Consider the following 23563-nt stretch of genomic DNA (forward strand, 5'->3'; position numbering starts at 1 on the left):
TTACAAAATACCTTTACAAGCATTCAATACAATCTCCGTTCTTGCTTATGACAGCTTCCCAACGCTTCCTCAACTTCTGTACTCCGGACACGGAACCTTCATTGTTGAGCTGTCTGATTGCTCGGTCACCTGGCTGGAAGCTTCATCAGTTGTATCGAAGCATTTTCCACGTTGTTGTTCATCCAGTTTGGGCTGGTGAGCACTGTTTGTCGAGTGTTTCTCTCACTGGCGGGGCAGAATGCGGTCTTGCTCTATCGTCCAAAATGAGGGCAGCATCTGCAAGCATGTCAGGCCTTCTTTGACGAATTTTCGGTCACAAAACTTCTGCAGGAACAGCTCGTGGTATACGCCTATTACAGGCGTCCCATGGGGTCCTCTGTTTGTAGCTACGAGGTCTCTTCAAAAAATTCCGGAACGTTGGTAACTTCACCCTAATGGTGGGTTGGAGCGAAATGCGGTTGGCATCCCTGCACGCGCCTGTGTTTAATGTCAACAGCCGGAAGTTTCATTGTTGTATGTCTGTTAGTTATTGTTCAGTGCTGTATTGCGTAGAACGTTCTGTCGCACAGTTTGCGAATTTCGAGATGGCAGAGTTAGAGAGGCAACGTGTCTCCTTTAAACTTTGCCTGAAACTCAACAAAACCTTTACAGACACATCAAACGATGCAGCAAGCCCGCGCTGATGAGTGATTAAGCCAACTCGGTTTTGTGAATGCGTTACATGGTTTAAAAATGGCCGGACGGAAGTTAAAGATGACGGTTGTTCAGGACGTCCTTCGACGTCTACCGACGACACTCGTGTCAGGATCGTCCAACAAAATTGTGAGTGCCGATCGAAGACTGCCTGTCCGAGAGATTGCGGAAGAATGTAACATTTGAGTCGGATCATATCATGGAATCCTGACACAGTATCTTGGAAAGCATCGTGTTGCCGCCAAGTTAATGAGTCAAGACCAGAAAGAACTTCGCCTCGCAACCTGTGAAGAGCTTTTGGATCGCGCAAATGAGAAGGAGATGTTCCTTAAGAGAATGGTAGCTTGTGATGAGACGTGGCTCTACGGTTATGATGTTGAGACCAAGGTTCAATCTTCACAATGGATACGGAAAGGTTCCCCAAGATCAAAAGAAGCTCGTCAGGTCAGGTCAAATGTCAAAGCCATGCTGATAGTCTACTTTAACTTTGTAGGAGTAGCTCATCATGAATCGGTGCGACAGGCACAAACTGTTAGTCGATGGCACTGTCGGGACATGTTGCGACGCCTGCGAGAAAAAGTGAGAAGGAAACGGTCTGAAATGTGATGAGACAGTTGAAGGCTCTTGCATCACGATAGCGCACCAGCGGATTCATCCCCGTTGGTGCGTGGCTATTGCACAAAAAACATACCATTGTGATGCTTCATATTCGGTTCCCTCCAGATCTGGCACCCGCGGACTTTTTTTTTATTTCCAAAGATGCAAACCCCGTTTGCAAGGATAGACGAGGTACAGGGTGTTTCAAAAATGACCGGTATATTTGAAACGGCAATAAAAACTAAATGAGCAGCGATAGAAATACACCGTTTGTTGCAATATGCTTGGGACAACAGTACATTTTCAGGCGGACAAACTTTCGAAATTACAGTAGTTACAATTTTCAACAACAGATGGCGCTGCAAGTGATGTGAAAGATATAGAAGACAACGCAGTCCGTGGGTGCGCCATTCTGTACGTCGTCTTTCTGCTGTAAGCGTGTGCTGTTCACAACGTGCAAGTGTGCTGCAGACAACATGGTTTATTCCTTAGGACAGAGGATTTTTCTGGTGTTGGAATTCCACCACCTAGAACACAGTGTTGTTGCAACAAGACGAAGTTTTCAACGGAGGTTTAATGTAACCAAAGGACCGAAAAGCGATACAATAAAGGATCTGTTTGAAAAATTTCAACGGACTGGGAACGTGACGGATGAACGTGCTGGAAAGGTAGGGCGACCGCGTACGGCAACCACAGAGGGCAACGCGCAACTAGTGCAGCAGGTGATCCAACAGCGGCCTCGGGTTTCCGTTCGCCGTGTTGCAGCTGCGGTCCAAATGATGCCAACGTCCACGTATCGTCTCGTGCGCCAGAGTTTACACCTCTATCCATACAAAATTCAAACGCGGCAACCCCTCAGCGCCGCTACCATTGCTGCACGAGAGACATTCGCTAACGATATAGTGCACAGGATTGATGACGGCGATATGCATGTGGGCAGCATTTGGTTTACTGACGAAGCTTATTTTTACCTGGACGGCTTCGTCAATAAACAGAACTGGCGCATATGGGGAACCGAAAAGCCCCATGTTGCAGTCCCATCGTCCCTGCATCCTCAGAGAGTACTGGTCTGGGCCGCCATTTCTTCCAAAGGAATCATTGGCCCATTTTTCAGATCCGAAACGATTACTGCATCACGCTATCTGGACATTCTTCGTGAATTTGTGGCGGTACAAACTGCCTTACACGACACTGCGAACACCTCGTGGTTTATGCAAGATGGTGCCCGGCTACATCGTACGGCCGACGTCTTTAATTTCCTGAATGAATATTTCGATGATCGTGTGAGTGCTTTGGGCTATCCGAAACATACAGGAGGCGGCGTGGATTGGCCTCCCTATTCGCCAGACATGAACCCCTGTGACTTCTTTCTGTGGGGACACTTGAAAGACCAGGTGTACCGCCAGAATCCAGAAACAATTAAACAGTTGAAGCAGTGCATCTCATCTGCATGTGAAGCCATTCCGCCAGACACGTTGTCAAAGGTTTCGGGTAATTTCATTCAGAGACTACGCCATATTATTGCTACGCATGGTGGATATGCGGAAAATATCGTACTATAGAGTTTCCCTGACCGCAGCGCCATCTGTTGTTGAAAATTGTAACTACTGTAATTTCGAAAGTTTGTCTGCCTCAAAATGTACTGTTGTCCCAAGCATATTGCAACAAACGGTGTATTTCTATCGCTGCTCGTTTAGTTTTTATTGCCGTTTCAAATATACCGGTCATTTTTGAAACACCCTGTAAAAGAAAATTTTCAAACGACGCTTCGTGCGATCCAGCAAGGCTGAAGTGGAAACAGCTTTGGGAGCGGTGTATCAATTGTGGAGGAGAGTATTTCGAAAGAGACCATGCGCAATAAGTAGAAGGCAAGCGTAGAAAAGTTTTGTGAACAATGTTGCGGAGTATTCGCCATTCACGTCATACGGAAAGATCTTCATCAGTTTCGCCTTTGCCGCGTGGAGTGGCCGGGCGGTTCGAGGCGCCATGTTACGGACTGCACGGCCCCTCCCGCGGAAGGTTCGAGTCCTTCCTCGGGCATGGGTGTATGTGTTCTCCTTAGCATAAGTTAGTTCAAGTAGTGTGTAAGTCTAGGGCAGGGGTCTCCAAACTTTTTAGTCCGCGGGCCACATTGACTCCTCCACGAAGTCATAAGGGCCAACATCGACCTAGTGGGATTAAAGCACCCTAGCACTCCATGATCACCGTAATGTAAGGCTAAAGGAAAGGTGAAGTCGCAAAAATCTAAGGTTGTGGGAATAGCTAGCACTGAAACGAACCACGATTTTTATTTAATTACATAATTGATTCTGGCGTAATTTATTCTGGCGAATTTCACCGACAAAAAAGCATGTCACAGTACATTCTTCACGAAAGCGTCGTGCAAAGTTAACGAAATATCAAAATCATCGTTAGAAACACTATTACTGCAAGACGTAGAGGTAGAGAATGTCAACGCATTGTTATTTCAAGCGGCGCAACAATACGTTCAGTTATGTAGTCTTGTAGCGAGTAGCAGAGCCAAAGCATATATTTGATAGTTCTGTTGCGTGATTGTGTCCGACAATGTCGCGGTGTACTGGTCGCGATAGGCCTCGAAACTCAATTGTTGGCAGTACAGGTGCCACCTCAAATATTTGGCGGGCCGGATACCAGGGGTGTCCGGCCAGCTAACGCGTGCCGGTTTGCCGGCTCTCGCGGGCCGGTTTCAGCCCGCGGGCCGTAGTTTGGAGACCCCTGGTCTAGGGTCCGATGACGTCAGCAGTTTGGTCCCTTAGGAATACACACACATTTGAACATTTGAGTTTCGCCTTTGATTGTTGGTGGCGGAATTTTTGCGGACGTAGACAGTGGTGACTTCTGCATTGTGACGGGTGAGATTTCAGTTTTGGCTCAAAATCTCATATCTAGATTTCATCAAGTGCAACAATCATTTTCGCAAACTGTTCTCCTTCTGCTGTACAACATTGAAGCAATTTGTCTCCGATTCTTTTGCAACCTGCTCTTCGCTCTTCAATCAGATCATGCGGAACCAATCTAGCAGTAATCTTTCTCTCATCTTTAACTTTTCATTCATAATTTTGCAAAATGAAGTGATAGACACTATGCTCCCATATGTAATTTCCTCGCACGTTTTTCGTCAATCCTCCCTCACAATGGCATAAACAATAAGCTACATCTACATCTACACGGATACTCTGCAAATCACATTTAAGTGTCTGGCAGAGGGTTCATCGAACCACCTTCACGATAATTCTCTATTATTCCAATCTCGTATAGCGCGCGAAAAGAATGAACACCTGTATCTTTCCGTACGAGCTCTGATTTCCCTTATTTTATCGTGTTGATCGTTCCTCCCTATGTAGGTCAGTGTCAACTAAATGTTTTCGCATTCGGAGGAGAAAGTTGGTGATTGGAATTTCGTGAGAAGATTCCGTCGCAACGAAAAACGCCTTTCTTTTAATGATATCCAGTCCAAATCCTGTATCATTTCTGTGACACTCTCTCCCATATTTCGCGATAATACAAAACGTGCTGCCCTTCTTTGGAGTGTCCTGAGAATAAAACGCAGTCTTTGGTTAGCCTTTCCCACAACATTTTCTATGTGTTCCTTCCAATTTAAGCTGTACTGAGAAGATTAGTCTGTTGCAGTTGGTGGCCCTCCAATTCTTCGATTGTCCTCTGTAATTACCCGACCTTCACAGAAACGAGCAGAGGATTAATGAATGGTGCGACAGCTGGCAGCTTTCCCTAAACATAGATAAATGTAATATAATGCGCATACATAGGGGCAGAAATCCATTCCAGTACGATTATGCCATAGGTGGTAAATCATTGGAAGCGGTAACGACCGTAAAATACTTAGGAGTTACTATCCGGAGCGATCTGAAGTGGAATGATCACATAAAACAAATAGTGGGAAAAGCAGGCGCCAGGTTGAGATTCATAGGAAGAATTCTAAGAAAATGTGACTCATCGACGAAAGAAGTAGCTTACAAAACGCTTGTTCGTCCGATTCTTGAGTATTGCTCATCAGTATGGGACCCTTACCAGGTTGGATTAATAGAAGAGATAGACATGATCCAGCGAAAAGCAGCGCGATTCGTCATGGGGACATTTAGTCAGCGCGAGAGCGTTACGGAGATGCTGAACAAGCTCCAGTGGCGGACACTTCAAGAAAGGCGTTACGCAATACGGAGAGGTTTATTATCGAAATTACGAGAGAGCACATTCCGGGAAGAGATGGGCAACATATTACTACCGCCCACATATATCTCGCGTAATGATCACAACGAAAAGATCCGAGAAATTAGAGCAAATACGGAGACTTACAAACAGTCGTTCTTCCCACGCACAATTCGTGAATGGAACAGGGAAGGCCCGCATCTCGTGGTCGTGGGGTAGCGTTCTCGCTTCCCACGCCCGGGTTCCCGGGTTCGATTCCCGGCGGGGTCAGGGATTTTCTCTGCCTCGTGATGGCTGGGTGTTGTGTGCTGTCCTTAGGTTAGTTAGGTTTAAGTAGTTCTAAGTTCTAGGGGACTGATGACCGTAGATGTTAAGTCCCATAGTGCTCAGAGCCATTTGAACCATTTGAACAGGGAAGGGGGGATCAGATAGTGGTACAATAAGTACCCTCCGCCACACACCGTAAGGTGGCTCGCGGAGTATAGATGTAGATGTAGATGTAGACTATCGTGATATCGTGCTACGATCGATCCTCTACGCTATCCCCCCCCCCCCTACTCTTCTCTCTCAAAGCGTTGTAAGTTTCCATTGGGTTCTTTCCACGCAGGAATTCGGTTTTGATGTAGGAACGCTGTTTACTATGTGCAATGCGAACTGTCTCGGTTTCAGGTTTCATTTTAAATCTGAATTACTCACGACACAACCAAGCGAACCAGCAAACACATACACGACCGTCACGCCTAAAGTCTCACTCACAACTGACACAAATTTCAGCTTGATCACGCCACCATAACGGGCGCTCATGCGCAATTTGCAGGACTTCTGAAATGACCCTTGTATTTTCTTGCTCTTCTTCAAACACTCAACAGGCGAAACGTACCATTCTGTGTAATACAGGCATCCTAGCTTCTGGGTATATTTTTGTAGATGTTGTTTGATGCGATGTTTTTAACACCAAAAGAGACCAGTCGTCCATCCGCATTTCGCCGGAATTCGTATACCGTCAACGAGCAGCAAACAATGGAGATGTTACGACGTAATCACTGTGACTCTTACGCGTTCAGTTACGTAACTTGGCAGCAGCTCTCGGCAGACAATCGGTGAAAGGGAGGTGAATGGCAGAGATGCTAACAGGGGACGCTCTGTTCTACATCTGGCCAAGGGAACGGATTAGCGGAGGACAATGCCCAGGAGAAACGGTGCGTTTGACTTGATTGCGATTTACCCGTCAAGTGCACCACCGGTACCAGGGTGAGGCGATCGAAAAATGAAGTCGATTCAAGAGTGAGGATCGTCAAGGAACCAGAATTCCCCGAGGTGAAAGTATCAGGAGAGAACTAGATATGCTATTTTGTCGAAAACTGACATAGTGAAAATGGCTCTGAGCACTATGGGACTTAACATCTATGGTCATCAGTCCCCTAGAACTTAGAACTACTTAAACCTAACTAACCTAAGGACAGCACACAACACCCAGTCATCACGAGGCAGAGAAAATCCCTGACTCCGCCGGGAGTCGAACCCCGGAACCCGGGCGTGGGAAGCGAGAACGCTACCGCACGACCACGGGATGCGGGCACTGACATAGTGAGACCGAGTCTGTGTACAATTAATGTAGGTTGATTCTTACAAAGAAGAAGACAGAACCCAGCCACTATTAATACTGCTATTTATTTAAGTAAATAGCACCGTAACCGGTTTCGAATTGGCAAGTTCATCGTCACACGGCTGTTCACATGATTTGCAAGATACACTTTACATAATCGTCATTTTTCGATTTTTATTCTTCCACTGTGGCGAAATATTTTTGGTGTGTTGGTGCCATCGAAAATTCCGCGCGATTTTGTTGCGAAGTTGGAGGATGGTATTTTTCAAATATTCTAAAATATATGCAGCAGTTATATAATTTGTGCATCATCATATTGTGCAAAGCACCATACAATCATACCAAAGAGTATTTGCCACGGTTGGATTCTAGCGTAGAGCCCTGTTAGTCCGTCTCGCATAAATCCGACTGGTTACATGTCCCACATACATCGATTTCAATTTCATTACGATTTTAAGTGCATCTTCCGCTCCAGCCAATAGCTAAAGTCAGGCTTATGCCGTCAATAATACAGAAGTGCTCCCAATTCTAACATTATTACTTTTTTTTTACTTCGACTGTTTATACCCAATACATTACACTTACTCACGTTCGTGGCCAACTGCCAGGCTTTGCCGTAAGCACTGAACCGCTGCAGTCTTTCTCTGTTTCGCTTCAGTCTTTTGGCGTTGCAACCCTCCTATAAACAACGGCCTCGTCTAGCAACAACATCGTCGAGCTTCCAATGTTATCTAATGTACACTGAAGAGCCTAAGAAACTGGTAGACCTGCCTAATATCGTGTAGGACCCCGCGAGCACGCGGAAGTGCCGCAACACGACGTGGCATGGACTCGGCTGATGTCTGAAGTAGTAATGGAGGGAACGGACACCATAAATCCTACAGGGCTGTCCATAAATCTGTAAGAGTACAAGGGGGCTGGAGATCTCTTCTGCATAGCACGTTGCAATGCGTATGATCAATAATTTTCGTGCCTGGGGAATTTGGTGGCCAGCGGAAGTGTTTAAACGCAGAATAATGTTCCTGGAGCCACTATGTAGCAATTCTGGAAGTGTGGGGTGTCGCATTGTCCTGCTGGAATTGGCCAACTCTGTCGAACTGCACGATAGAATGAATGGATGCAGGTGATGAGGCAGGATACTTACGTAGGTGTCACAAGTCAGAGTGGAATCTAGACGTATCGGGGATCCCATATCACTCCAACTGCACACGCCCCACATCGTTAAAGACCCTCCATCAGCTTGAACAGTCCTCTGCTGGCATGCATGGCCCATAGATTCATGAGGTTGTCTCCATACCCGTACACGTCCATCCGCTCGATACAATTTGAAACGAGAGTCGTCCGACCAGGCGACATGTTTCCAGTCATCAACAGTCCAGTGTCGGTGTTGGTGGGCCCAGGCATGGCGTAAAGCCGATATCGATGATGTTTCGTCGAATGGTTCGCATGCTGACAGTTGTTGAGGGCCCAGCACTGAAATCTGCAGCAATTTGCGGAAGGAATGCGTTTCCGTCACGTTGAACGATTCTCTTCAGTCGTCGTTGGTCCCGTTCTTGCAGGATCTTTTTCCGGCCGCAGCGATGTCGGAGAATTCATGTTTTACCTGATTCCTCATGTTCACGGTGAAATGGTCGTATGGGAAAGTCCCCACTTCGTTGCTAGCTGTGAGATGCCGTGTCTCATCGCTCGTGCGTCGACTATAACACCACGTTCAAACTCACTTAAATCTTGACAACCTGCCATTGTAGCAGCAGTAACCGATCTGTGCCAGACACTTGCTGTCTTATTCAGGCGCAGGCGACCGCAGCGCCATATTTTGCGTCTTTACGTATCTCTGTATTTGAATACGCATGGCTATACCAGTTTCTTTGGCGCTCCAATGTATAACGTATGCAAAACGTAAGGACAAAAGTATCTTTCGCATAATACGTCGCTGGTGAGTGACATAGATCGATGAAAACTGGACAATGCATAGAAAGAACTGTTACAGTACAGTACATAAGATGACTGAAAGATATACCCAATCTACATCTACATCCATACTCCGCAAGCCACCTGACGGTGTGTGGCGGAGGGTACTTTGAGTACCTCTATCGGTTCTCCCTTCTATTGAAGTCTCGTTTTGTTCGTGAAAAGAAAGATTGTCGGTATACCTTTGTGTGGGCTCTAATCTCTCTAATTTTATCCTCACGGTCTCTTCGCGAGATATACGTAGGGGGGAGCAATATACTGCTTGACTCCTCGGTGAAGGTATGTTCTCGAAACTTCAACAAAAGCCCGTACCGAGCTACTGAGCGTCTCTCTTGCAGAGTCTTCCACTGGAGTTTATCTATCATCTCCGTAACGCTTTCGCGATTACTAAATGATCCTGTAACGAAGCGCGCTGCTCTCCGTTGGATCTTCTCTAACTCTTCTATCAACCCTATCTGGTACGGATCCCACACCGGTGAGCAGTGTTCAAGCAGTGACCGAACAAATGTACTGTGACCTGGTTCCTTTGTTTTCGGATTGCATTTCCTTAGGATTCTTCCAATGAATCTCAGTCTGGCATCTGCTTTACCGACGATCAATTTTATATTGTCATTCCATTTTAAATCACTCCTAATGCCTACTCCCAGATAACTTATGGAATTAACTGCTTCCAGTTGCTGACCTGCTATATTGTAGCTAAATGATAAAGGATCTTTCTTTCTATGCATTCACAGCACATTACACTTGTCTACATTGAGATTCAATTGCCATTCCCTGCACCATGCGTCAATTCGTTGCATATCCTCCCGCATCTCAGTACAATTTTCCATTGTTACAACCTGTCGATATACTACATCATCATCCGCAAAAGCCTCAGTGAACTTCCGATGTTATCCAAAAGGTCAAATGGTTCACATGGCTCTGAGCACTATGGGACTTAACTTCTGAGGTCATCAGTCCCCTAGGATTTAGAACTACTTAAACCTAACTAACCTAGGGAATCACACAAATCCATGCCCGACGCAGGATTCGAACCTGCGACCGCAGCGGTCGCGCGGTTCCAGACTGTAGCGCTTAGAACCACTCGGCCACTCCGGCCGGCTGCAAAAGGTCATTTATGTATATTGTGAATAGCAACGGTCCTGACCGAGCGAGGTGGCGCAGTGTTTAGCACACAGGACTCGCATTCGGGTGCACGACGGTTCAATCCCGCGTCCGGCCATCCTGATTTAGGTTTTCCGTGATTTCCCTAAATCGCTCCAGGCAAATGCCGGGATGGTTCCTTTGAAAGGGCACGGCCGACTTCCTTCCCCGTCCTTCCCTAATCCAATGAGACTGATGACCTCGCTGTCTGGTCTCCTCCCCGAAACAACCCAAAAGCGACGGTCCTACGACACTCTCCTGCGGCACACCTGGAATTACTCTCACTTCGGAAGACTTCTCTCCATTGAGAATGACGGGCTGCGTTCTGTTATCTAGGAACTCTTCAATCCAATCACACAATTGGTCTGATAGTCCATATGGTCTTACTTTGTTCATTAACCGACTCTGGGGAACTGTATCATACGTAATGAAACGAACAGGAAACATAACTTTATTCAAAGACAATAATTGGACTGAATTCACGGCGATTTACGACGACTTGAACATTACAAAAGGTTGGACGTGCTTCGGAACAGAGCGTGTGATCACCACGGATGGCGGTGCGTTCTCTACAACGTGTTCCCGCGCTGGTTACGAGGTTCGTAAGGAGTTGTCACGGTGGGGCGTTCCATTGCTCCATCAGCGAGGCTGACAACTCCTGGACGGTCATCGGTACATGTGGACGTGCCGCAGGGCATCTCCTCCACTCATCCAACAAGTACTGCACGAGTTTTAAGTTGAGGGAACGGGCAGGTCCGTCCGTCCACCGAATATCCCCTCGTTCCAGGAGCTGCTCCACCGCGCGCTGTCATCCGTAAAAATGAAAACGGCGCCGAATGCACCCCTGAGAAGACGCACACGGAGCAGCACGGCGTCACCGTGAGGTGGAACGGTGACTGCACAGTGGTCAAAGGCTCGGTACTCTCACGCAACTTTTTGCCTGCCCACAAGATGACACCGGGTCCACCAAATCGATCATGTTCGACAGTGTTCCTGAGCGCACGCGGGCTTTCAAATAACTACGGACCCTCCGACTCAGAGTTGCAACATTAAAAGTTTTGGCTGGTTTCGTTGTCTAGGCTCTGGGATACGTAGTTGCCGCATTACAGGCGAAATACTGCTGAGTCTACACTATACGATAAGAGCACACACACTGTAAGTAGGCTGTTTAGGTCTTTATGTTGCTAACGTCACGTAGCGCTATGTATGAAAATCACTGGCTGTGCTGTGTGCAGTCTGTGGCTGGTTGCCATTGTTGGAATATTCGCTATTGTAGTGTTGGGCAGTTGCATGTGAACAGCGCGTAGCGTTGCGCAGTTGGAAGTGAGCCGCCAGCAGTGGTGGATGTGGGGAGAGAGATGGCGGAGTTTTGAGAGCGGATGATCTGGACGTGTGTCCACCAGAGAGAGTAAATTTGTAATACTGGATGTCACGAACTGATATATATATTATGACTTTTGAACACTATTAAGGTAAAAACATTGTTTGTTCTCTATCAAAATCTTTCATTTGCTAACTATGCCTATCCGTAGTTAGTGCCTTCAGTAGTTAGAATCCTTTATTCAGCTGGCAGTATTGGCGTTCGCTGTATTGCAGTAGTTCGAGTAACGAAGATTTTTGTGAGGTAAGTGATTCATGAAAGGCATAGGTTATTGTTAGTCAGGGCCATTCTTTTGTAGGGATTTCTGAAAGTCAGATTCCGTTGCGCTAAAAATATTGTGTGTTAGTTTAGTGTTGATCAGAATAAGTAAAGACAGTAATGTCTGAGTACGTTCACTTTCGCTCAGTTGCTTGAAAATCAAATAACGTAGCGGTCTATCACCACAGTAATTCATTAATTTTTCTAAGGGGACGTTTCAACATGAATCGAATGGTCGAACGTTTCTATCACTCGGCAACTGCTAATTATGAATGTAACATATAAATTTATAAATCAAAGATGGCAATTAAGTAAAATCTACAGGTACTATCTTAACGACTTTAAATGATGAGTACGATAGTAGAAGTACTTTAGAGAATGCAGTATATTTCTGCCAAACACTTATTGGTTGCGATGGTTCAGCAATTAAATAAAATATAAGTTGAATAACACGGAAACAATAGATTTCTACTTCACGTAATTAGTTATGAACAACAATATGGCTCGTGAGATATTCGCTTCCAAACGCGTACTACGTCTTCACTGCAGAAGCCACGGAAATCTCACAAGTGCACAAGTGGGCACTCCGAAGTATTTCTATCTCTCGCGATCACGGCCAAACTGCTCAACACTCCCCAAGTCTTCCCCGCGACTGTCCATCGCGCCTTCACGTCCAGTACTTTCCGTGTCCTGTGCCGTACTGCTCACTCCTCAACACTACCCAACCTCCTTACGTCTCTCTTGGTAACGAGCGCTGTGATTGGCTAGAGCGCTCCCTCCATGCCTCCAAGCCAACGTGCACTCACAAACATATTGAAACACATACCAAATACTGGATTTACATTTAAGTAACTTGAAATTAAATAAATATTCCTATAGCTGGTCCATAAAAACGCTCTAACACACATTATTAGATACATAAACAAATGAAATAAACATATATCAAAGGAACAGAACAAAAGGTAAGCCAGTAGCCTAATGTCTCTGTGCTTTCTAAAACACAGTAAATATTTAACCAATTTCTTCATCAATAGTATATATCGGATATAAACAGTCATAGATGAATAAATATATTTATAAGCAAGCTCCTACCGTTTTTTCGTGTATATATCGGATATACACAAAGTCATAGATGAATAAATATATTTATAAGCATGCTGCTACCGTTTTTTCGTGTAACTGTGGAGTACTTATGGCCTGAAGCGATCGATAGTAATCGGCCACTTTGACCTCCAATAACTCACGTACTATTTAAGTTACATGCCTGTAATTCATACCAATTTAGGTTTACGCTAATAGCTTCCTAAAGACATGTAGATCGACGAAATCGGATGAAGCGTTTATATTTTGGAAATTCGTTGCTGGGTGTTACTTGCATAATTTGTCGTCAGATGCTAAACTTTCAACTAATAAAGATATTGGAAATCTGATTACACCATCAGAATCGTTGTGCAAATAATGGTAATGAACATGTTTCTTTTTGAGGTATCATGATTCATCTGGCTACTATTAATTTCTATACAAACTGTGAAATGTCTGCCATTAAGGTTTCACAAAGTCCGCCATCTTTGGCCCTCCCGGCATGTCTCGTTCATCGACACAGCATCACCACGGAATTCCCAGCCACGTCACTGGGGCTACCCCTCTCGTTCAGTCCGGCTAACATTCGACAGCACGTGTTTGCTGCCGGGCCCCGACTGGCAGAGTGGCCCGTGTGGGCACTGCTTCCTCCGAACTTAGAATATTTTCAGGGCGCAACGACTCGCCCATTATCTCATATGCATTACGTGTTCCAAACCTCTCGCCGAATGACATTACGTTCAGAGTTACTATTCAGCCTGAATCTGCTCTCACTCGAGAACAGCACTCATCGTCGATCCAACACCTACACTCTTGGCACCATAGCAAAGGGGCGTCAACGGGACACAATGTGCTGGTCGCCGTGACACGGCGGAATGTGAGACTGCGTGCATTGAAATCCTGCTACATTTGATTCCAGTTGAACCCGGCGTTTGATGTGGCCTACCTAGCCTGTTGCAGAATACAGCGGTCATCTGCCACTGTGGTTGACCATGATCGAACACCTCCTGTGCTTCGGGTATCAATACCTGTGGTTGGGAACGCTGTCCCTGCACATTAAACATTTCTGTGAGCACCACTAGACTCTTTGGGCTACACTCGTTCAACGTCGTCCTTCTTCCAGTTTCCTGACGCTTCTTCCCCATCTGAAGTCATCCAAATGTTGTCAGCGGGCCATACTGCAATGAAGAACACCACGACAGCACTCTGTAACCGGTCGCCGATTGATACACACTATGTTCTCCCGTTCCTTCGACTGCCTCGTGTTGCAGTGTCATCATGATGATCTTACAACAGCTGACAATCTGTGAACAACTGCGAAACGTCTGGCAAAATGCTCTTGCACTTTCATTCCACTTTCACTTCCACCGGGGTGTTAATATTTTGCATTAAATAACTCGTCCCTAAGTTTTGCAGAGATAAAATATATACTCGGCAACACGCCACAAATCCAACCACTAAACATCATGATGGAACAACTAGTAAAATCTTACTGTCCCAGGCCCCAGTCAATAGACTGGAACGGTCACGAGCATCGGATTCCGGGAGCTCACGGATATCATGAGAAGAATCGGAGTTTCTCAAACTCCCTCAGGACAAAACAGAAACACTACATCGCAACAGTCAACGTGAACACACTACTCAAGATGGGCAAGATGAAACAGCTTTTACAGACACTTTAGACAGGTTCAAGATCAAAATGTGCGCACTACAAGAGACAAGTTTCCCAGGTGAAGACCATATCAACACAGGGAACTACAGAATAACACAAGGCAAAACCAACAGTACACAGGAAGAACCTCAGACTCTGTGGCACAGGATTCGCAGCACACAAGACGATCACAGACGCAGTAACGGACTTCACATCGCCTAACAAAAGAATCAGCACACTGACAATTAAGTCGGCAAACAGGACATACAGGATTATAAACGCACACCCACCAACAAATGACCGCAACAGGGAGGTCCCAGACGCCGTTGAGGACTTTTGGACAGTAATAGAGGATACAATCAAGAAAATTTCTACACACCGAACTAAAATTATTCTAGGAGACTTCTACGCAAAACTGGAAAAAGAACAAAAATACAGACACCACAGCGTGGCACAAACCTAAACAGGAGACACCTGATAGAATTCTGCAAGACCCATGACCTCATAGTCACGTCAACAAACTTCAAGAAACCCATACAAAAATAACCACATGGAAACTCCCAAGTGGCAAGAGAGAATTACAGATCGACCACGTCATAATACAATGAGAAGCACAGAAGGAAATGAAGAACGTCAACACACGAAAGGACTCAGATTACCACCTACTACAGATAAAGACACGCCTAATCCCTAAGAGGAAACAACAGAAAACTAGGATCATTAGACCGGACTCAGAATATCCAACACTCAACCAAGAGAAAATACTGGGGGAAATTAAAATAGGGTCAACGCAAAACTGGGACCAGCTATCAGGAAGGCTTCAGGAAGCCATAAAATTAGCAGTTGCACAGAGAACCAGGAAACACCCCTGGTGGAACCACACATGTGACCTAGCAATCGAAAGACGAATAAACATATGGAAGAGTTCAATAGCAACAAGATACCAGAAAACTGGGAAGAATTTATCAAAACACAGAAATAAAAATGTTCAAATGTGTGTGAAATGTTATGGGACTTAACTGCTAAGGTCATCAGTCCCTAAGCTTACACACTACTTAACCTACATTATCCTAAGGACAAACACACACACCCATGGCCGAGGGAGGACTCGAACCTCCGCCGGGAGCAGCCGCACAGTCCATGACTGCAGCGCCTCAGACCGCGGCAAACACAGAAACAGACAAGTAAAATTATCCGTAAAGAAAAACGAAATTACGACAGGCAGAAACCAGAAGGGATAGAAGCAGGCTTCTCAAGGAACAGCACGAGGAGTTTCTACAGGACGTTCAGAGAAAACATGATGAAATGCCAAGCACCGAACCTCTACTTTAGGAAACCGAGAGGCACACTAGAGACCAATACGAAGAACAACTGTAACCTCCTAGTGAAGTACTTCGAGAATCTCCTAAACGCAGAATCACCAACAGACAAACTGGACACAGAGGAACCCGCACCAAACCCAGATGGCAAACCGCCATTGACAGAAGAAGTAAAAGAAACCATCAAGAACCTCAAGAACAATAGAGCACCAGGAGGGGATGGAGTCGTCGCGCAATTCTGGAAGCTACAAGACCCGGACCTCACACAACACATACACAACGTCAAGAAACAGATACGGGAAAGAGAACAGATATCGAAAGAATGGCGCACAGCACTGATATACCCTCTACACAAGAAAGGGGATAAGTCGGACCCAAACAACTATAGGGGCATCTCACAGTTACATGTAATATACTTTCGAAAGCACTGCTAAATAGATTAGAGAATCAAACAGACCACATGATTGGCGATTACCAGGCTAGCTTTCGTAAACACAGGTCGTGCGCTGAACAGATATGGAACACAAACACAACAGAACCATCAACTTTGTCGACTTCAAGAAGGCGTAAGACTCAACAGACAGAGAGACCCTCTTTAAAATACTGAAAGAATACAGAGTAGATAGAAAGACACTAACCATAATTCAGCAAACAGTAACAAAAACGACATCTAAAGTGAAGTTCTGTGGAGAGCTCTCAGAACAATTCGAAATCAGAACAGGAGTCAGGGCAACGGCCTCTCGCCATTGCTGTTCAACATAGTACTGGACAAAATAGTGAAGGAATGAGAAAAAACACAGTAAGGAGTCCTGTTAGGAAAAGTAAAAGTCAAGTGCCTAGCGTTCACAGACGATTTAGCCGCCATAACGATACGAGAAACAGAAACAATAAGAGCCATAGAGGAACTACACGAAATCGCAGCCAAGACCGGACTACAGATATTATACGAGAGAACACAGTTCATGAGCACCCAGAAACACCCATCACTACACACAAAATAAGGGACAATACACAGAACAGAAAATTTCAAGTACCTAGGAGAAACAATACAGATTACAGGAAGAAATAAGGTATCTAATGAAGACAGAAGAGCGAAACTAGAGAAGGCCTACAAACTGACTTGGAATCGTTACAATAAGAAAGCTATCTCACGAAAGGCCAAGCTACTACACTACGAGGCGGTGGTGCTAGCAGAAGCACTATAAGCAGCCGAGACCACAGCAGTACAGGGACAGACACGAATCAAACAGATAGAGAAGACGGGACGAAAAATACTCAGCAAAATATTCGGGACGACGCAAAAAGACGGGGTATGGATAAAGATGCCAGCTGAAGAACTACACGAACACACAGAGAAAGTAACAGACCAAACCAGGAAACCAAGACTACAGTTTTACGGGCACCTCAGCAGAATCGCACCACATAGGATAACGAGACAGATCTTGGACTGGTTTACCACAAGGAAAAACAACAAATGGATGAATGAAGTAAGAAATGACACGGAACAACTCAAAATCACACAGGAAACAATACAAAACACTCTTTAGGAACCTGATCAGAAGAAACAAACTAAAAGAGACACCACACAACAAACGAACACAATGGACCGAACAGAGACGACAAGAACACAGCCAGAGGTTGAAGGAACACTGGACGAACAGGAAAAAAGAGAAGCCGAAGAGAACACAGGACCTAAAGCGGACCGAACAACGGAAGCAGCACACGTATGAGGGAAGTTTGGGCAGAACGTAAAGAAATAACAACGGGGAAATGGACACGTAGTTTAGTCTAAATGCGCTCTTCGAGGGCATAACACAAAATATATATATATATAAGGGTTGGAATTTTAAATAGTGGCAACTATTTATTCACAACCGATACAAAAGAGTTACATGTTTGCACCTGTTACTGTCCTTCAGGGTAATCACCAGCGTTGTGTAGAACCCGTTTCCAGCGATGTGGAAGGCGTAGTATACCGTTAGCAGAGCCTGTTGTGTTGATGGTGCGAATGGAGCGGTCTACTGCCTGTCGAATCTCTGGAACAGTACTGAATCGAATGCCACGAAGTGGTTCCTTCATCTTCGGAATCAAATCAAAGTCACAAGGACTTAACTCCGGGCAGTATGGTGGATGGTATTAGTCCTTGCCAGTCCCATCGACCGAACAGAGCAGCCACAGATTGCGCTGTATGCGCCCGCGCATTGTCGTGCAAAATGATGGGTGGGTTGCGCTGAAACTGTCGCCGCTTCTTTCGCAAAGCTGGTCGCAGGTGATTCTCCAAAAACGAACAGTAATACTGTGCATTGACGGTCTGCCGTGGAGGAACTTAATGCGTTAGGATAACACCATCACAGTCGTACACGAGAATCACCATAACTTTCACCATACTGGGGCTCTGGAGCATCACCTGCGACCAGCTTTACGAAAGAAGTGGCGACACTTTCTACGCAACCCACCCATCATTTTGCACAATAATGCACGGGCGCATACAGCGCAAACTGTGCCTACTCTGTTCGGTCGATGGGATTCGGACGTACTGTACCATCCAACATACACCCCGGACTTACGTCCTTGTGACTTTGATTTGATTCCGAAGATGAAGGAACCACTTCGTGGAATTCGCTTCAGAACTGCTCCAGAGATTCGACAGGCAGTACACACCTCCATTCGCACCATCAACAGAACGGGCTCTGCTAACGGTATACTACGCCTTCCACATCGCTGCCAACGGATTTTACACTACGCTGGTGACTACTTTGAAGGACAGTAACAGGTGCAAACATGTAACTCTTTTGTATCGGTTCTGAACAGGTAGTTGCCACTATTTAAGTTCCAGCCCTCGTCTATAACATTTTCTTGGGGTACTAGTGAAATTATATTTAAATCTGTCGATATCGTACCATCAAAACGACGCTTTGAGTGCTGTCTGGATAGAAGCCATGAACCCCGTCACGAGTCCGATACGATAATCGACAGGCTGGTATTTTGTTCAGTAAACGACAGTGAGGTATGTTCCGTCACTGTAACAATTTATACCGTCTGTCAGACACCATCAGAAGGCTAGCGGAGTACAGCTCTAGATGTAATGGTCATCATCAGCGTTCTTAAGTCGCCAGTTGCAGTTTAAGCTGATGACTCAGCATGATCAGTCCATCAACACCTGTGAAACAGGATGTAAGTGGTGATGACAAGGTGGGGCAATGCTGAAGTACAGACCGAAGGACTATCTAGCTGTTTCGTCATTTCCTGATCGTCGGCACAGTGAGAGAGCGGCTTATTTGATAGTGTCAGTTACTGAATGTGACAGCTAACAAAACCACTCGGATGGAAGACAAGCACTTAAAGTGGCAGCTGCAGCGTCGACTTGACGTCTGCACAGTTTCCCCCGTTAAGTAACGTAAAAGCTAGCCGAATGCAGTACTTTTTTTTAGGCTTTCCAGCCGGAGGAAAACAGCCCTGAATATCGGCTTACAGCTCTACTGATTGGCGAACACGTCCAGTTGACATGGGCGAAAAATTTGTTGCTTTCTACAGAAGTGTAAAAACGCCTAGTGAGCCATAAATTATTCCGAGAAGCATTACCAGTATAAAACTTCCCGGCAGATTAAAACTGTGTGCCGGACCGAGACTCGAACTCGGGACCTTTGCCTTTCGCCGGCAAGTGCTCTACCATCTGAGCTACCCAAGCACGACTCACGCCCCGCCCTCACAGCTTTACTTCTGCCAGAACTGTGAGGGGGGGGGGGGGGGGGCGTGAGTCGTGCTTGGGTAGCTCAGATGGTAGAGCACTTGCCCGCGAAAGGCAAAGGTCCCGAGTTCGAGTCTCGGTCGGGCACACAGTTTTAATCTGCCAGGAAGTTTCATATCAGCGCACAGTCCGCTGCAGAGTGAAAATCTCATTCTGAATTACCAGTATCGTTTAAAATTTTCGGGGTGAATTCAGGATGTATCAGTACTTTATTGACGAACTATGGGCAACGATAAGTCATATCGAGAGTACCATTTTCTGTTGTGAAGAAATAATCTTTCTAAGACGTTTTCATGAGGTAAGCAATGCGACACATCCAATTCAAAGTTGGTGTTCTGCTTCTAAGTACTCAAATGGTTCAAATGGCTCTAAGCACTATGGGACTTAATCAGTACCCTACACTTAGCCCGCCCGGTTGGCCGCGCAGTCTAACGCACGGCTTTACGGGCGGGAAGGAATGCCTGGTCCCCGGCACGAATCCGCCCGGCGGATTTGTGTCGAGGTGCGGTGAACCGGCCAGTCTGTGGGTGGTTTTTAGGCGGTTTTCCATCTGTCTCGGGGAATGCGGGCTGGTTCCCCTTACTACGCCTCAGTTACACTATGTCGGCGATTGCTGCGCAAACAAGTTCTCCACGTACGCGCACACCACCATCACTCTACCACGCGAACATAGGGGTTACTGATGTGTTGGTGAATGTGCCAACACCTTGTAGATAGAGGAGGCCGAAATGCACGCTATCTAACGCAGACGGGCGTGAATTCTGGAACAGGATAAGTAGTGAATTCTAATAAGAAAAGTATGCAGCTCCTCTAATACTTAACTTTTATTTATCCTTGTTGTGAATACAGCATTCTTGATGAGACATTTCATACGATAACTATGAAACTATGTAAGGCTAATTGCGCCTTGCTAAGTCGTAGCCATTAACTTAGCTGAAGGCTATTCTGTCTCTCGGCAAATGAGAGCAAAGGCTTCGTCCGTATAGTAGCTAGCAACGTCGTCGTACAACTGGGGCGAGTTCTCGTACGTCTCTCGAGACCTGCCGTGTGGTGGCGCTCGGTCTGCGATGACACAGTGGCGACACGCGGGTCCGACATGTACTAATGGACCGCGGCCGATTTAAGCTACCACCTAGCAAGTGTGGTGTCTGGCAGTGACACCACAGTTACACTCGTCTGGAGTGAGACGCTCCCTGGGGGGGGGGGGGGGGGGGGTGTCCACAGGGGGCCGAACCGGACAATAACCCTGGATTCGTTGTGGGGCGGCGGTGGGGTGAAGTGGACTGCGGTAGTCGTCGTGGGGTTGTGGACCACTGCGGCGGGGACGGAGCCTCTCCGTCGTTTCTAGGCCCCCGGTTAACATACAATACAATACAATACCCTAGACTTAGAACTACTTAAACGTAACTAACCTAAGGACATCACACACGTTCATGCCCGAGGCAGGGTTCGAACCTGCGACCGTAGCAGCAGCGCGGCTCCGGACTGAAGCGCCTAGAACCGCTTGGCCACAGCCGCCGGCTCTTAGTACTCAGTATGCTTACTAGATACAATCGTTTACATGTTCTAGGTACAGGAATGACTCTCAACTTATTAAACTCATTAACATGATTATGTGTTAACGGCGAGATGAGGATCTACGCTACAGACGTACGTGACACCTACTAGGATCGGCTTCATAACGGGAGCGGTTCATAACACAGGAGACTCCCTCCAGCGCATATTACTGATGCCTTCGACAAGCAGGGAATCTTGGTCCTGAGCTTGTTGGCAGTCGAATGCGTGGCACGTGTAATGTGTCCCTCTAAAGGAAATTCTTATTGTGAAAGAAAATCATTGAAATTAAATCCTCCCAAAGCTTTTTGTTCGGAGTATTATTAAAATATTAATGTTCGTTAACATCAAACATCCTACATGGCCACCGCCTCTTGGACCTGCTTTTATGATTTTCTCTTGGAGTGAGATGCAGAGTCATCATACGGGAATGGGAAAGCTTGGTGATAACATACCGTAAGAATATGGTTTATAATATAACAGAATGTTTTGCATCGCATAAAACCAGTAACTGGACTTCGTGACAAGAATTTTAGATTGCAAGTTTCGACTTACAAAGAATGAAAATGTGCATGTCATGGAGCGTAATAGACATGTCACCAAACCAATCGCTTTCCAACGTTATTGAAAGCTGAAACATAGACAAATGCTTTACGTATTATTGGGAAAGGATATTGGTAGCTTTTGTTGGAAATACAATTTATTCCAACTTAATTAGCGTTACTATTATACCAAAAATAGATAGAGCAAGAAAGATAGCGTGCTTACATGATACAAGACGTAAGGAAAAAGGGTCAAGAGCACGAGACGTCTCGTCCGCGCTTAGAGGGCGGTGGACGTAGTACATTGCCATAGAGCTTCAACAATTTGTGTTATTTCGCTCGCTAACGCTAAAAAATAAAGATTGCAGCGCAATACAATTTGATAACACTGTAGCCGCCCGCGGTGGTCTCGCGGTTCTAGGCGCTTCAGTCCGGAACCGCGCGACTTCTACGGTCGCAGGTTCGAATCCTGCCTCGGGCATGGATGTGTGTGATGTCCTTAGGTTAGTTAGGTTTAAGTAGTTCTAAGTTCTAGGGGACTGATGACCGCCGCTGATAAGTCCCATAGTGCTCAGAGCCATTTGAACCATTTGATAACACTGTAGGTAAATACACAACTGAATTTTTTACTTTTAGTTTACTAATAAACTAATGAACTTTTGTACGACAAGACTAAATGATTAACTAATGAACTTTTGTACGACAAGACTAAATGATTATCTTGCACTTTCAGTGTAAACCACTTTTAAATTCTTCAGTCAGATAAACAAATGAAAACGATAACCACTACTTACAAATTCAGCTATACATTTTAGAACAGTCGGTGTGCATTTTATTTATATTTAAAAGCAATGTGTTTTCACCTACATCCGTATCTACACAGATACTCCGCAAGCCACCGTACAGTACGTGGCGGAGGGTACCTTGTACTACTGCTAGTCATTTTTTTTTTTCAGTGCCTCTCCCAAATAGAACGAGGGAAAAACGAATGTCTATATGCTTCCATATAAGCCCTAATTTCTCCTGCCTCATACCTGCTGTCCTTACGCGAAATGGCAAATAGAGCGAGTGAAAAACGACTGTCTGGCCCTAATTGCTCCTACCTCATACTCGCGGTTCTTGCGCGAAATGTATGGAGGTGGCAGTGGAATCGTTCGGCAGTCAGCTTGAAATGCTGGTTCTCTAAATTTCCTCAACAGTGTTTCTCGAAAAGAGCGTCGCCTTCCCTCTAGGGATTCCCATTTGATTCCCAAAGCATCTGCATAACCCTTGCGTGTTGTTCGAACCTACCGCTAACAAATCTAGCAGCCAGCCTTTCAATTGCTTCCATGTCTTCTTTTAATCCGTTCTCGTGCGGATCCCAAACACTCGAGCAGTACTCAAAAATAGGTCGCACAAGCGTCCTATATGCGGTCTCCTTCACAGATGGACCACGCTCTCTCAAAATGTTCGCAACAAATCGAAGTCGACCATTCCCAACCACAATCCTCACACGTTCGTTCCAATTCATATAACTTTGCAACGTTACGTCCACTTACTTAAACGACTTTACTATGTCAAGCATGAAACTACTAATGCTCTATCCGAACTTTATGGGTTTGTTTTTCCTACTCATCCGCATTAACTTACATTCTTCTACATTCAGAGAGGGCTGTCATCCATGAAAAAAAATGATTCAAATGGTTCTGAGCACTATGGGACTTAACATCTGTCGTCATCAGTCCCGTAGAACTTAGAACTACATAAACCTAACTAACCTAAGGACATCACACACATCCATGCCCGAGGCAGGATTCGAACCTGCGACCGTAGCAGTCGCGCGGTTTCGCGCGGTT

Source organism: Schistocerca nitens, chromosome 4 (assembly GCF_023898315.1).
Source record: "Schistocerca nitens isolate TAMUIC-IGC-003100 chromosome 4, iqSchNite1.1, whole genome shotgun sequence".
Lineage (NCBI taxonomy): Eukaryota > Metazoa > Arthropoda > Insecta > Orthoptera > Acrididae > Schistocerca > Schistocerca nitens.